A 16,374-nucleotide genomic window follows, 5' to 3' on the forward strand; every position below is an offset into this window, starting at 1 on the left:
ATTTCTTTATTTGAGTGGGCCTACATAATTTACAAGAGACAAAATGTGACCCATTCCCATCACTCCTCATCAGCTGCAACAAAGTGGTACTGAAGGTTCCAGAACAGATGAAAGGGGAGTGTCTTTGGTACCAGTGTTCTAGACTAGAGCTCTCCCTACTGACATCTCAACATTACTGCAGCCTCCAGGCTTCATATGTCCCTACTAGACCGATGTAAATATACAAAATAGAAGGTCAAATAACATTTGAAAATATTAAAAATATATATAGATTAAACCAGGCATGCACGTAAAAATACTGTGTCATTGGGACTTATGTTGAACTGGCATTTGAACTGAGTGAACTAGGGAGCTCAGCTAGCTTGTTAGCTACACGAAGAGGCTGTTATTCAGTGATAAACAAGCATTTTTGTGCATCACACAGCTACTCTGAATGTACTGGATTGTGAACAATACGATAAGCTGCCTCTGAATATCATCAAGACCCCATAGTTAGCTAGTGAGCTAGTTAGTTAGCTAACTTTTATATATCAACGTTAGCTAGCTAGCTAGAAACAACAGACAACAGTGAGCTGACATTATGCCAAGGCCAAGGCAAGCTGCTCTGAATTTCCAGTGTGTTCTTATGTGAAAGAGATGTGTTCAGCTCACTAATCTTCAGAGCAATGGACCCAAAGTGAACCCTGACATGCTCATAGCTAAGTCTGTCTGTCTGTCTGGGATTATTGTGTCCTATTGTGTCTGCATGATGCATTTTTTTTTTTTAAATGACATTGAATAATCTTTCATGTAATTGTTTATTGCTGCTTCGTTATTGCTATTTTACTGTGTAATTCATTTTTTTAGCATTTTTATAATTAAAAAAATCAAATATTTTCTTACATAAAAACAACTGCATTGTTGCTTAAGGGCTTGTCAGTAACCATTTCACAGTAAGGTCTACACCTGTTGTATTCGGTGCATGTGACAAATACAATTTGATTTGATTTGTGTGTTTAGGTGCTGGACATTGCTCCCTCTGACACTGGGTTTCTGAACATCTAAAAGTCTAAGCCGTTTGGGGGGGTTCTACTAGCTGACATATGGAATTGTTTTAAGGTGGTTGTACCACCTTATTTGATTTTGAATTATAGTACCCCTTTAGGTAAAAAAATTAAATATACTGCTCAAAAAAATAAAGGGAACACTTAAACAACACATCCTAGATCTGAATGAAAGAAATAATCTTATGAAATACTTTTTTCTTTACATAGTTGAATGTGCTGACAACAAAATCACACAAAAATAATCAATGGAAATCCAATTTATCAACCCATAGAGGTCTGGATTTGGAGTCACACTCAAAATTAAAGTGGAAAACCACACTACAGGCTGATCCAACTTTGATGTAATGTCCTTAAAACAAGTCAAAATGAGGCTCAGTAGTGTGTGTGGCCTCCACGTGCCTGTATGACCTCCCTACAATGCCTGGGCATGCTCCTGATGAGGTGGCGGATGGTCTCCTGAGGGATCTCCTCCCAGACCTGGACTAAAGCATCCGCCAACTCCTGGACAGTCTGTGGTGCAACGTGGCGTTGGTGGATGGAGCGAGACATGATGTCCCAGATGTGCTCAATTGGATTCAGGTCTGGGGAACGGGCGGGCCAGTCCATAGCATCAATGCCTTCCTCTTGCAGGAACTGCAGACACACTCCAGCCACATGAGGTCTAGCATTGTCTTGCATTAGGAGGAACCCAGGGCCAACCGCACCAGCATTTGGTCTCACAAGGGGTCTGAGGATCTCATCTCGGTACCTAATGGCAGTCAGGCTACCTCTGGCGAACACATGGAGGGCTGTGCGGCCCCCCAAAGAAATGCCACCCCACACCATGACTGACCCACCGCCAAACCGGTCATGCTGGAGGATGTTGCAGGCAGCAGAACGTTCTCCACGGCGTCTCCAGACTCTGTCACGTCTGTCACGTGCTCAGTGTGAACCTGCTTGCATCTGTGAAGAGCACAGGGCGCCAGTGGCGAATTTGCCAATCTTGGTGTTCTCTGGCAAATGCCAAACATCCTGCACGGTATTGGGCTGTAAGCACAACCCCCACCTGTGGACATCGGGCCCTCATACCACCCTCATGGAGTCTGTTTCTGACCGTTTGAGCAGACACATGCACATTTGTGGCCTGCTGGAGGTCATTTTGCAGGGCTCTGGTAGTGCTTCTCCTGCTCCACCTTCCACAAAGGCGGAGGTAGCAGTCCTGCTGCTGGGTTGTTGCCCTCCTACGGCTTCCTCCACGCCTCCTGATGTACTGGCCTGTCTCCTGGTAGCGCCTCCATGCTCTGGACACTACGCTGACAGACACAGCAAACCTTCTTGCCACAGCTCGCATTGATGTGCCATCCTGGATGAGCTGCACTACCTGAGCCACTTGTGTGGGTTGTAGACTCCGTCTCATGCTACCACTAGAGTGAAAGCACCGCCAGCATTCAAAAGTGACCAAAACATCAGCCAGGAAGCATAGGAACTGAGAAGTGGTCTGTGGTCCCCACCTGCAGAACCACTCCTTTATTGGGGGTGTCTTGCTAATTGCCTATAATTTCCACCTGTTGTCTATTCCATTTGCACAACAGCATGTGAAATGTATTGTCAATCAGTGTTGCTTCCTAAGTGGACAGTTTGATTTCACAGAAGTGTGATTGACTTGGAGTTACATTGTGTTGTTTAAGTGTTCCCTTTATTTTTTTGAGCAGTGTACATTAAAAAGTGATTTGATAAAATATTGAATTTGGCCTGTACTGCTATAGACAATACAAACACATGGAACAACACATTCATAAATGGTTCTAAAAAAAAAGACAGTGAAAAAATGTATCATAAGGACTAATGTTTTGAAGTGACTGTCCTATATCTAGGGGATATAACAAAGCTCAGGAAATGTGTTTTTTTGGACACATACACTATATATACAAAAGTATGTTAACACCCCTTCAAATTAGTGGATTAGGTTATTTCAGCCACACCCGTTGCTGACAGATGTATAAAATCGAGCACACATCCATGCAATCGCCATAAACATTGGCAGTAGAATGGCCTTACTGAAGAGCTCAGTGACTTTCAACGTGGCACCTTCATAGGATGCCAACTTTACAACAGTTTATCAAGTCAGTTCGTCAAATTTCTGCCCTGCTAGAGCTGACCTGGTCAACTGTAAGTGCTGTTATTATGAAGTGGTAACGTCTAGGAACAACAACGGCTCAGCCGTGAAGTGGTAGGCCACACAAGCTCACAGAACGGGGTCTGCTGAGTGCTGAAGTGCGTAGCGTGTAGAGATCGTCTGTCCTTGGCTGCAACACTCACTACCGAGTTCCGAACTGCGGCTAGAAGCAACTTCAGCCCAATAACTGTTTGTCGGGAGCTTCATGAAATGGGTTTTCATTTCTTAAGATCACCGTGCGCAATGCCAAGCGTCAGCTGGAGTAGTGTAAAGCTCACCGCCATTGGACTCTGGAGCAGTGGAAACACGTTCTCTGGAGGATGAATCACGCTTCACCATCTGGCAGTCAGACGGACGAATCTGGGTTTGGCAGATGCCAGAAACGCTACCTGCCCCAATGCACAGTGCCAACTGTAAAGTTTGGTGGAGGAGGAATAATGGATTGGGGCTGATTTTCATGGTTTAGGCTAGATCCATTAGTTCCAGTGAAGACAGATCTTAACGCTGCAGCATACAATGATATTCTATACGATTCTGTGCTTCCAACTTTGTGGCAACAGTTTGGGAAAGACACTTTCCTGTTTCAGCATGACAATGCCCACGTGTACAGAGTAAGATCCATACAGAAATGGTTTGTCGAGATCGGTGTGGAAGATCTTGAATGGCCTGCACAGAGCCCAGACCTCAACCCCATCGAAAACCTTTGGGATGAATTGGAACGTCGACTGCAAGCCAGGCCTAATCGCCGAACATCACTGCCCAACCTCACCAATGCTCTTGTGGCTGAATGGAAGCAAGTCCCTACAGCAATCAAATCAAATCAAATTGTATTTGTCAAATGCACGTGTTTAGCAGATGTTATTGCGGGTGTTAGCCAAATGATGTAGCGAAATGCTTGTAGCAATGTTCCAACATCTAGTGGAAAGCCTTCCCAGAAGAGTGGAGGTTGTTATAGTAGCAATGCACAACACATCAGCTGTATGTGACCTGGCAAAAAAAACTTTCCAAGCCAAACCACTACACACACCCTATATCGTTGTCACCATATTAGCTAAAGTAACGTCATAGTCAACATAGTGTAATGACCTGGCTAGATCATAAAGGAACAATTGTCCAGACAGAGGATTGAGTTAACGAATTTACGTTTTATTAATCCAATTTCACACAGATTACTGTTTGGCCGTAGCCCACGCCAAATAAATGAAGGATACCCTATAAAACAACCATGAACTTCTGGTCTTAACTTCCATGCGACACCCCCCTCCACGCCACTCCACCAACCACCAGTATGCCCGGCATCAGAACATTCCAGGCATTCCCGTGATTGGCAGGTTGATTGGCATGTCGGACCCCGCGAACACTGGGTACTGGTAAGTACAACACAACCAACTAATAGCCTAACACATAACACACAGCTGTCTGTGCGTGTCGCTACAATAGCTAACAGAACTAACCCTTTAGTAATCCCACTAAAATCATGCAGTAAAGTTACTGTGTACAGTCAGTAAGCAGTTTAGCACTTACACAGGCGAGCCCTGATGGCAATAAATTAGTAAAACCAAAAGCTTACCTTGAGTTGGAAGAGTTCCAGTGTTCTGTTGGATAGTCATAGACATCTAGCTAACATAGCATCCCTCTGTTTGAGCAGGGTGTTTGAGTAGGCTAAACTAGATAGCTGCATTTGCTGGCTAAGTAAGTGAAAGTGAAAAAGAATTACGAAATCTCTCTCTATCGCTCTCTATCTTGCTTCTCCTTCATTTTGGAAGAAATGTGTTTGTTTTGTTCAAAACTGTTCAACTATTGTCTTTCTCTTTGAGTCAACTACTCACCACATGTTATGCACTGCAGTGCTATCTAGCTGTAGCTTATACTTTCAGTACTAGATTCATTTGCAGATCCTTTGATTGGGTGGACAAAATGTCAGTTCATTCTGCAAGAGCTCTGATAGGTTGGAGGACATGCTCTGGAACTTGTCATAATTACTGTGTAAGTCAATGGAAGGGGGCAAGAACCATGAGCCTCTTGGGTTTTGTATGAAATTCAATGTACCAGGGGACGGAAGCTAGCTGTCCTCCACCTACACCATGGTGCTACCCTACACAGTGCTGTTGAGGCTACTATAGACCTTCATTGCAAAATAGTGTGTTTTAATCATTTATTTGATTACATAGTTTCATCTAAAAAGGATAACTTTTTTAATGTTTAACATAAAAAAATAACTGAAATTCACTAAGGGGGATGGCCCTCCCCTTCCTCCTCTGAGGAGCCTCCACTGTGTTACATGGCCCTCTCTGCCTCACCATACCGCTGGAGAGAAGAGAGGAGGGGGAGGAAGAGAGATGGCGAGATAGTCAGAATTCTGACAGACAGACAAACACACAAAGCATTGTGCACGTTCACAGTAGATAGCTCAGATAGTGACCTTCAACTCTGTTAGTGCACTCCCTTTGTGGAAGTATCCATTTGGCCAATCAGGAGCAAGCTGGATAGACTTCTGAGCATCTGATAAGTCAGAGGAGTAGATCTCCAAACACCCGTAGCTGTATCAATTATTCCCAAAGAACCAGAGAGAGAGAGAGACAGAGACAGAGACAGAGAGAGTTTGGACAAGATTACACAAATCTAATTTCAGGTGGGAGTATAGTGATATTTTATGTTGTGTACCTGTGGTGTTTGGGGTCATAGGTTAGAGGACAAGCTTTAAGGTGTACCTGTGGTCTTTGGGGTAACAGTGGATAGCCTCAGAGAACATGTCCACATCCTGAGAGTACTGGCCCTGCTTAAACAACTGAATACCCTTCTCTGGAGGAGAACACACACATACAGTGTTAAACTGGGGTCATTTCAGTGAATAGAAATAATCATTCTGAGACAATTGTATTAATGTCACCTGTTAGTGAAGCTCTCTTTCTCTTCACAGGGTCTGAACTCTCCACCTGAAATGAGACAACTCAGTTAACACTGCCTTTGTGTGTGTGTGTGTGTGTGTGTGTGTGTGTGTGTGTGTGTGTGTGTGTGTGTGTGTGTGTGTGTGTGTGTGTGTGTGTGTGTGTGTGTGTGTGTTTGGTGATTAATTGTTAGTGCACACTTCGGGAAGGTGGAGAAAAGGGACGCAGACAGAAAGGATTGGGGCCAGGGGCAGAGAGAAACAGTCAAAGCCTAAATCGTTTTCCTAGATATGGTCTATGTCTTTGCCAGGGTAGAGGGATTCACATCTTTCATCAATGTAGTTTTTTTTCTTTAAATTGTCACTCGACGAGTGAATTCAGACAATCCAATCAGAGAGTGAAACGTAAATATACGCCACGTGGCACCGGGTAAAGATACAGATAAAAATTACATTTAATAATGAAACTTCATCTGATTTGATAAAACTGTATTTTATTATGAATGAATACAACTGATTGACAGTCATTCTGTACTCCTCATATTGTCACTTTAGTCAACTTCAATTGTATTAGTCCACTGAACAGACACTGAGTGTACATAATATTAGGAACACCTGCTATTTCCATGACATTAACTGACCAGGTAAAAGCTTTGATCCCTTATTGATGTCACTTGTTAAATCCACTTCAATCAGTGTAGATGAAGGGGAGGAGACAGGTTAAAGAAGGATTTTTAAGCCTTGAGACATGGATTGCGTATGTGTGTCATTCAGAGGGTGAATGGGGGAGACAAAAGATTTAAGTGCCTTTGAATGGGGTACAGTAGTAGGTGCCAGGCGCACTGGTTTGAGTGTGTCAAGAACTACAACGCTGCTGGGTTTTTCATGCTCAACAGTTTCCCGTGTGTATCAAGAATGGTCCACCACCAAAAGGACATCCAGCAAACTTGACACAACTGTAGGAAGCATTGGAGTCAACATGGGCCAGAATCCCCGTGGAACGCTTTTGACACCTTGTAGAGTCCATGCCCCGACGAATTGAGGCTTTTCTGAGGGCAAAAGGGGGTGGAGCAACTCAATATTAGGAAGGTGTTATGGGTCTTGTTCCAATATCCACAGTAGCACACTACTTGTTTCATTTAAGGTGGTCTAGTGTGGATGTTAGAACACCCCATGGACACTGGAGACGTTCCAGGCTGACTCATGGTTGTGTGCCACGCCACGGACTGTGCAGTCGTGCATCAGTTTGCTATAACATGATTGGGTTAGCTGACATCTTAAACAAACACCTATCCAGGTGTTGTGAGAGAAGGCAGGTGACTGCAATTTAGTCTGCCTGGAACATGCCCCATATTCAATTAAAAAGCTTTATTTATTTATCCCATGTCGGGGCAATTACTAGGCACCCTATGGCATCAGGCTGGCAGTGAGTCTCAAAGTGACATCACAAGGGGTCACAGATTTAGGTCACATGTCCAGTCACATGACCATACATACATACACAGTAAAACACATGATAACAACAGATGTCAGCCCCCTTAGTGTTTACAACATGGTCATCATAGAGGAGGTTCACTGGGCAAAGATCCCTTCAAGGTTCTAATGATGACATCATCTCCATCATCTGACATCAATGACGACATGTTTCACTTCTCAGGCCGAGGGAGAGGGGGAAGGAAATCAGAGGTGCACTCCTCTTCACTTTGACAATGATCAGTATTTAGTGATTAATTGACATTAGTCTCACAACCTGAACTAAACTGCATTTATATAACATCTTAATTAAAAATTCCAGACTCACACACAGCAGGAGAGTGGAGATCCTCATGGCCTTTTACAGCACAGGAGTAGCAGTCTACATCACTAAAGTATTCTGAGTACAGGCTGGAAGTGTCCTCCTTTACTTTGTGTCCGTTCTTGTACCAGATGTAGGTGGGGTTGTCAGTCAGAGTACAGGTGGTGCTACAGGTCAGTGTTCCCCTTCCTGCCTCTGTTCCAGGAGTCATCTTCACCTGCAGGTCTGAATGCAGGGTCAATGACAATAACGTAATTAAACCAATCAGGTATTATGGATGGAATAAAAATAAATAGGGTGCCTTTGAAAGTTATGAAAGAACAATGGAGAACATCTGTCAGTCAGCACCATCCCAAGGTTCTCACTGTAGAACTTCTGCTGGTGTTACCGTAAATGTAACCAAAACAACAACAATAAAATGACAGTCCTTATTTCTTTTCAACTAGGTCTGCTGCTCCAAACAAACACTAACACCATGAGTCGCTCAGTCTCAACTACAGAGTTAGTCTTACAGGAGGCTTGTGACTACGTTGTGATCTGCGCAGTACTCCTGGTGTGCTACGAGACACAGGTAAGGCGTGTCCCAGTGGAGCTCGGTCTGAGGGCACAGGAGCGGGTTGGGTGTTTGTGAGAGAATGTCCATCACCCTCTGCTGGAACCACTGAATGCCCCTGTTCCTCAGATGCTGTTTCCTGTGGGATTTCAACTTGTATACTACCACCCACAGCTGTTCCGTCTGAAAACATGGTCTTGTCTTTGTCATAGCGCAGGCGGAGATGGTCCTGGTGTCTGCGCATGACTCGCCCATCAGTCAGTTTGACCACAAAGGAGACGGGACCACTCTGACTCTGATACCTGGCAACCAGCGTTGGCTGCTTGTGAAGTTGCGGATGTAGACAGTGTCATTGGGTTTTAACTGTCTCTCCCTTGCGTGGTGGTCATGTCTCTCTTTTTGTTTCTCCTGCTTCCGTTCCACTCGTGCTCTGATGTTCGGACGCAGTAGATCCAGGTGAGCTTTTGGCTTCCTGCCCATTAACATCACCGCTGGAGCCTGTCCTGTTGTTGTTTGTGGCGTGATGCGGTACTGGAACAAGAACCGAGAGAGCTTAGTTGTGATGGTTCCCCCAGTCATCCTTTTGAGCCCCTCTTTCAGTGTCTGCACAGCCCGCTCCGCTAAGCCGTATGAGGCCGGGTGAAACGGGCGCTGCGGACATGGCGGATCCCGTTTCTCCGCATGAATTCTTGGAACAAGTCACAGGTAAACGTTGTTGCGTTGTCGGACACCAGAGAGTCCGGCAGACCATGGGTTGAAAACACCTGCCGAAGCTTTTCGATGGTTGTGGTCACTGTGATGTTGCTCATGATGTGCGCCTCCAGACACATGACAAGGAACATGTGACCCATGAAAGGGCCTGCAAAATCTATATGCAGCCTGGACCATGGGAGGTCAGGCCACTCCCACAGATGTAGTGGCGCAGGCGGCGCCATCTTCTGGTTGATCTGGCACTCAGAACATTATTTAAATTTGTCTTCTACCTCCTGATCCATGTTAGGCCACCAGATGTAAGATCTGGCTAAACTTTTCATCCGGGAGGCACCCAGGTGAGCCTCATGGACCTCATCCATAACTTGTGCACGGCCAGGGGGTGGAACAACCACTCTGGACCCCCAGAGTATGCAGCCATCCTGCACACTCAGCTCAGTTTTGCGCTTTGCATAAGGTCTTAGTCCATCATCCTCTATGACAGGAGGCCAACCCTGCATCAGGAATCTTTTCACTTGGGACAGGATAGGATCCCGGTCTGTCCACTGTTTGATCTGTTTGGCATTCACAGGTGAGTTTGACAATCTCTCCATTAGGAAAATTGTCTCGGGAGGCACCACAGTTGTGGCAGGCATCTCTGGTAGGCTGAGCGCATCTGCATTTGCATTGTGCTTCCCCGCTCTATACACTATCGTGTACTGGTAAGCTGACAGTGTCAGGGCCCAGCGCTGTAACCTTGCTGAAGCCATGGGCGGAATGCATCTTGATTCACTAAAAAGGCTCATCAGTGGTTTGTGGTCAGTGCATATGGTGAAATGACGACCGTAGAGGTACTGATGGAAGCGTTTCACAGCAAAGACTATGGCCAGACCTTCCTTGTCTAACTGTGAATAACCCTTCTCAGCACTCGTCAGCGTACGTGATGTGAATCCAATGGGTCTCTCTGACCCGTCCTCCATCTGATGAGAGAGTACTGCCCTGACGCCATAGGGTGAGGCATCGCATGACAGGATGATCTATTTGTCTTGGTCAAAATGAACCAGAAGTTGTGCTGATTGTAGTAGTGCTTTCACTTCCTTGAAAGCTTTCTCTTGTGCTGGCCCCCACTTCCATTTATAGTCTTTGTGGAGCAACTGATAAAGTGGAGCCAACACTGTTGACAGCTCTGGGAGGAACTTACCATAGTAGTTCACCATGCCCAGGAACGACCTGAGCTCTGACCCATTCTTGGGGTTTGGAGCATCCTTGATTGCCCTGACTTTGTCCTCCACAGGACACAGACCCTGCGCTGTGATCTTGTGACCTAGGTATGTCACACTCTGTGCTTGGAATGTGCACTTGCTACGCTTCAGGCGCAGCCCTGCCTCAGAGAATCTCTTTAACACCTGGTCCAGATGGTGGAGGTGCTCCTCCTCCGTCTCCCCTGTAACCAGGATGTCATCCAGGTACACTGCTACATGAGGGATCCCCTGCAGCAGATTGTCCATTGTCCTCTGGAAAATGGCTGGGCTGGACGCCACTCCGAAAACCAAGCAGTTGTACCTGAACAAGCCTTTGTGCGTGTTCACTGTGACATACTCTTTTGAGTCCTCGTCCAGGAGGAGCTGTTGGTAGGCGTGACTCATGTCAAGCTTTGAGAACGTCTGGCCTCCTGCCAGTGTCGCGAACAAGTCCTCCACCCGTGGCAGCGGGTAAGCGTCTAGCTTAGAGGCCCTGTTGATGGTGAATTTGTAGTCCCCACATATACGCACCGTGCCGTCACTTTTCAGAACGGGAACGATAGGAGCTGCCCAGCGGGAGAACTGAACGGGAGTAATGACGTTTGCTTCCTGCAGCCGCTCCAACTCATCTTCCACTTTCTTTTTCATGGCGTAAGGCACTGTCCTGGGCTTGAAAAAGCGAGGCTCGGCCTGAGGATCCACGAACAGCTTAACTGCAGTGCCCTGCAGTGTGCCCAGTTCATCTTTGAAAATCTCTGGGTACTTTTGAATGACATCCTCAGTCACTCGGGTGTGTTTTATCTCACCCCAGCTCAGTTGTATTTTGTTTAGCCAGTCACGCCCTAGTAAACTAGGCCCATTCCCTTTCACCACCAGGAGCCGTGCTCTCGCTTCCTGGCTGTTGTATGCAATGTCCACCTCTAGAGCCCCCAGCAATGGTATGGTCTCCCCGGTGTACGTACACAGTCTGATCCCTGCCGGTGTGAGGGCAGAAACCTGTCTTGAGACCCATTTTTGTTTGTAGGTCTCCTCCCTTATGACAGAGGCAGAGGCCCCCGTGTCAACCTCCATCCTCATCTGCTTTCCATCTACCTCCACTGTAGCATTAAACATGTTGTAGGAACAATGCTCTTCCTCCTCCTCTGTGCTCTCTAGGTGGTGCGTTGCTGACTGAGGCTTTGGTGCTGTGAACTTGCCCAGCCCAGTCCACCCACCCTCTGGCTTGCTCCTAGGACCCCTGCATTTTTTTCTAAATGGCCCTTTTTGTTGCAATTGTGACAGACAGTCTCCATGAACTTACAGTTGTTACCATAATGTGTCCCTCCACATCTGAAACATTCCACTGCTTTTCCCCTTTTTCCTGCCACCTCTTTTGTCACCTGATGCACTGCACAACTTTCACTGTTGGCCTTTTGAATATTTTTCACATTACTAGCGGCCATCTCCATCCCTTGAGATAGTTCCAATGCTCTCTTGAAAGTCAGTGTGGCTTCCCCCCAGCAACCGGCGCTGTATGCTGTCCTCATTAATGCAACAGACTAATCTGTCATGGAGCATGTCCTCTAACATAGCCCCAAACTCACAATGTTCAGAGAGTTCACGTAATTCAGCAACAAAGTTAGCAACAGACTGACCTGTTTTCCGAAAATGGCAGTTAAACTTGAACCTCTGGACAATCACTGACGGCTTTGGATTGTGGTGAGTCTGAATGAGAGCAACTAGATCCCCAAAAGGAATTTCTCCCGGTCTCCGTAGTGTAGGCAAATTCCTCATTAGCTTGTAGGTTTTAGCCCCACACACACTCAAGAGAATAGAGCGCTGTTTAGCCTCATCTATGATTCCATTTGCCAAGAAAAAGTGTCCCAACCTTTCCACATATTCCGTCCAGTCCTCGTTCTCTTCCACAAACTCAGTGATAGTCCCAAACATTGCCATTATAACGCCAACTTGTCCTTGATCCTCGTTAGCGATTTTCACTTGCTGCTGATTGTCCCCGTCGGTGTTTCCGTCCAGGGGCACCTGCGCTCCGTCGCTCATTAAGCTAGCTAGCTAACTGACTTCCTCCACTGTTTCTTAGCTAGCTAACACCTCGCCCTGTACAAGTTGATAAAGTTTTATCCTCGTCGCCAAAAAGTGTAGTAACTTGACAAGGAATGCCCACACGCATTTCGATATTACTTTCCTTTACTTTCAACCCAAACCTAAAGGTGTATTGCCAGGTACAAACGGTACAAATATAGCAGAACTATATAGCCCACTCAACCGGTGGTAGAATCACATTGCACAGAAATCACTCTTAGTGATGACATCATCAAAAGGGAAAGGTCACGGTCAATACCAATAATAACCATGTCATTATTTATATAGTGTCCACACTAACAATATTTATCTTGGATTTGAGTCCAAGTTAAACTCTTCCGTTTATTCCATGTGGTTGTTGTGACTCTATGACCTCTGGGATATGTGTAAGAGCAGGACAGATCCACTGTTGACCCCTTCAAGGCACAGATACTCTTCTTGGTGTAAGTCACACTCCAACCATATTTCCCGAGTACCACTAAAACACAGTTAGACATCACAAGCACATTACATTAAGCACAAACCTATTGGTTCACACTGACAGTAAGGTTTGTTCACACTTTGTTGCCATATTTGCTGAGTTGAGTGTGAATGTGAAAGATAACTATTTAAAGTGAAGTGGAGACTCCTAACAGAACACACCAGAATAACATTATGATTCTTATCCTTTTAGAAATGTCTGTAGATTATTAAACAGAGCAACTAAAAGATAAGAATGAGACCATACCTGCTACAGACCAGAGAAAGACCACCAACACACTTCCTGCTGTTCTCAAGGCCATTGTTGCATCTCCCACCCTGCAGTCTTAGAAACATAAACAACAACTCACTCTATAGCTGGTGAATAACTCCACCTGATACATTGAAGTAGAAACTGTAAATGGGGTACAGGGCCTCATTACTGAAAACGCCCCAAAACATGTGGATATTGTGGATACAAAGTGCATGGCGAACAAGGAAATTGCCCAGCTAAAGGCATGTGGTAAATGGAATGTTAATGACTTAAAGAGGAAGTTAATAAAGTTCTGCATCAGCTATTTGTTCCCACCCAACTACTTTAAATATGTATCAACCGTATAATTCACACTTACTGTCAGTTTCCATGCACAACCAGTAAGTTGACTTATTGTACAAGACCTCTCCCCTTCACTTCACTTTGTAAATACACTTGACAATATCTTGAAATATAGTCAATGGAATCACTTTGCAAAAGTGTGCAGAGCTTAACGTGGAAAAACAGAACACAGAGGAAATGTCAATCAAAGAGTCAAACGCTGGTGAACTGTTTATTGATTCAGTGACACAGAAAAGTCAAATATCAGAGACAGAGCAAGCCTTTGCTGACATTGAGATAGGAACACAAGGCACAAAGCTAAAGTTCAAACTAGACACTGGTGCACAAGTAAACATTATTCCTCTGAATAAGTACCACAGCTTGACATCTGAGTGTGAGCTACAGCCCACCATGTGCAGACTGACTGGTTATGGTGGTGAACAGCTCCCAGTAAAAGGCACATGCACTTTCAAAGGCAAATACAAGGAAAGTGACATGATGTTGGACTTTTACGTTGTTGACACTAGAACACCTGCAGAGCTAGGTCTTAAAGCATGTTTAGACATGGACCTCATCAAGCTAGTTTTATCAGTGACAGCACCAGTAGAGACAGAAAATGTACTGGAGAAGTTTGCTGATGTTTTTACAGGAATAGGATTATTCCCAGGAGAATGTACCATTCACCTTGACCCAGACGCAACCCCTGTGTTCTACCCACCGAGAAAGATTCCCCTTGCTCTCCGTGCCCGTCTGAAGAAAAGTTGGAGAGCATGGAGCAATCTGACACAGTCACCAAGGTTACAGAACCGACTGACTGGGTAAACGCGTTAGTGGTGGTGGAGAAACCACGCACAGGCAAGCTCCGAGTATGTCTCGACCCAAGAGACTTGAACATGGCAATCAAACGCCCCCCATTACCCTTTACCGACGCTAGATGACATCACACACACAAGCTAGCAGGAGCACACTACTTCAGTGTCACGGACGCTAGATCAGGCTACTGGGCTATCAAGCTCACAGAAGAGTCGTCTACGCTCACAATGTTCAACACACCGTTTGGACGCTACAGGTTCTGTCGCCTGCCTTTTGGGATTGTCTCAGCCCAAGACGAGTTTCAGCGAAAGATCGACGAACTGTATGAAGGCCTAGACGGAGTTTTGGCAGTTGTGGACGACATCCTTGTCTATAGTCGAACCAAAGAGGAGCACGACCGAAACCTCCGCGCGATGCTGCAAAGGTCCTGCGAGAGAAGAGTTCGGCTCAACCCCGAGAAGAGCCCAGTCGGTGCTACAGAGGTCAGCTACTTTGGACATCTTCTCACAGCGAACGGAATCAAGCCAGATCCACAGAAGATCTCAGCCATAAAAGAAATGGAGCCACCAAAGAACTGTGCAGAGCTGGAAACAGTGCTTGGCATGGTCAACTACTTATCCAAGTTCGCACCCAGCCTCTCCAATGCTAATGCACTCCTGCGTCAACTGCTAAAGCAGTCCAGTGAGTTTCTCTGGGACAAGCAACACGACATTGGTTTCCAGAGTGTGAAAGACTTGATCACAAGAGAACCAGGACCAATCCTTGCCTACTACAACCCCAACAAAGAGCTCAGACTCCAAGTGGACGCGTCGAAGTATGGACTAGGTGCAGTGCTACTGCAAGCAGGAAAACCCATCGGCTACGCTTCCAAATCTCTCACAGACTGTGAAATCAACTACGCTCAAATCGAAAAGGAGCTCTATGCCATTCTGTTCAGATGTAAAACGTTTCCATCAGTACGTATATGGACGACAAGTCATTGTGGAATCCAACCATAGCCCCTTGAGTCAATCATGAGGAAACCACTAGCCGCAGCCCCGCCAAGGCTACAGAGAATGATCCTTCAACTACAAAAATACGACTTCACAATCACTCACCGTCTAGGCAAAGACATCACTGTCGCAGACACACTCTCCAAAGTTTCTTACCTACAAGGACAGCAGCCTCAGTGAAGGCATGGACATGCAAGTGCACACTGTGTACAGCAACTTACCAGTTAGTGACACAAAACTGAAGGCGATCCAAGCAGAAACAGAAAAGGACTCACAACTCACACAGCTGAGGGAAGTCATACAGGATGGATGGCCTGAGGAGAGGAGAAAATGCCCTCAGAGCGTCTCAGAATTCTGGAAACATCGTGATGAATTATCACAGATCAACGGAATCATTTTCAAAGGAGAGAAAATCATTATTCCTACCAGTCTCGGAGAAGAGATTTTGACAAAGATCCACGCTGGACACATGGGCATGGAAAAGTGCAAACAGAGAGCACGGGACATTTTGTTTTGGCCCGGAATGTGCAAAAAAATAGAGGACATTCTTGGTAAATGCGCCATCTATCTTGAGCGACACCCCTCAAACACCAAAGAGCCAATGTTACCTCACTGTATCCCAGACCAACCCTGGCAGGTCATGGCAACCGATCTGTTCACCTAGAACAACGAGTACTACATCGTAACAGTGGACTACTACAGCAGATACTTCGAACTCGACAAGCCTCACAGCACCACATCTGCAGCTGTGATACAAGCTGAAAGCAGCCTTTGCCAGGCATGGCATTATAGAGACTTTAATATCTGACAATGGGCCCTGTTACAAATCAAATGAGTTTGAATCCTTCACAAAAGCATGGGAGTTCACACATGTCACCACAAGCCCACATTACCCTCAAAGTAATGGCCTTGCTGAAAAATCTGTGCAGATTGCTAAATCACTCATGGACAAAGTAAAAGCAGACAAGAGAGACCCCTACCTCAGTCTCCTTGAATGCCGCAACACTCCAGTTATCAACTTCAAATCACCAGCCCAGCTGTTGATGAGCTGCAGACTTCGCTCAAGCCT

At 45.7% G+C, this 16,374-nt stretch overlaps 2 pseudogenes; both read right to left on the reverse strand.

Moving 5' to 3' along the window:
• Positions 1-7,089: 7,089 nt before the first annotated feature.
• On the reverse strand, positions 7,090-11,515 carry LOC123725436 (uncharacterized protein K02A2.6-like; annotated as a pseudogene).
• LOC123725437 (uncharacterized) lies at positions 11,496-12,344 on the reverse strand (annotated as a pseudogene).
• Between the last annotated feature and the right edge of the window lie 4,030 nt (positions 12,345-16,374).

This window comes from Salmo salar, chromosome ssa12 (assembly GCF_905237065.1).
Source record: "Salmo salar chromosome ssa12, Ssal_v3.1, whole genome shotgun sequence".
Taxonomy (NCBI): Eukaryota; Metazoa; Chordata; class Actinopteri; order Salmoniformes; family Salmonidae; genus Salmo; species Salmo salar.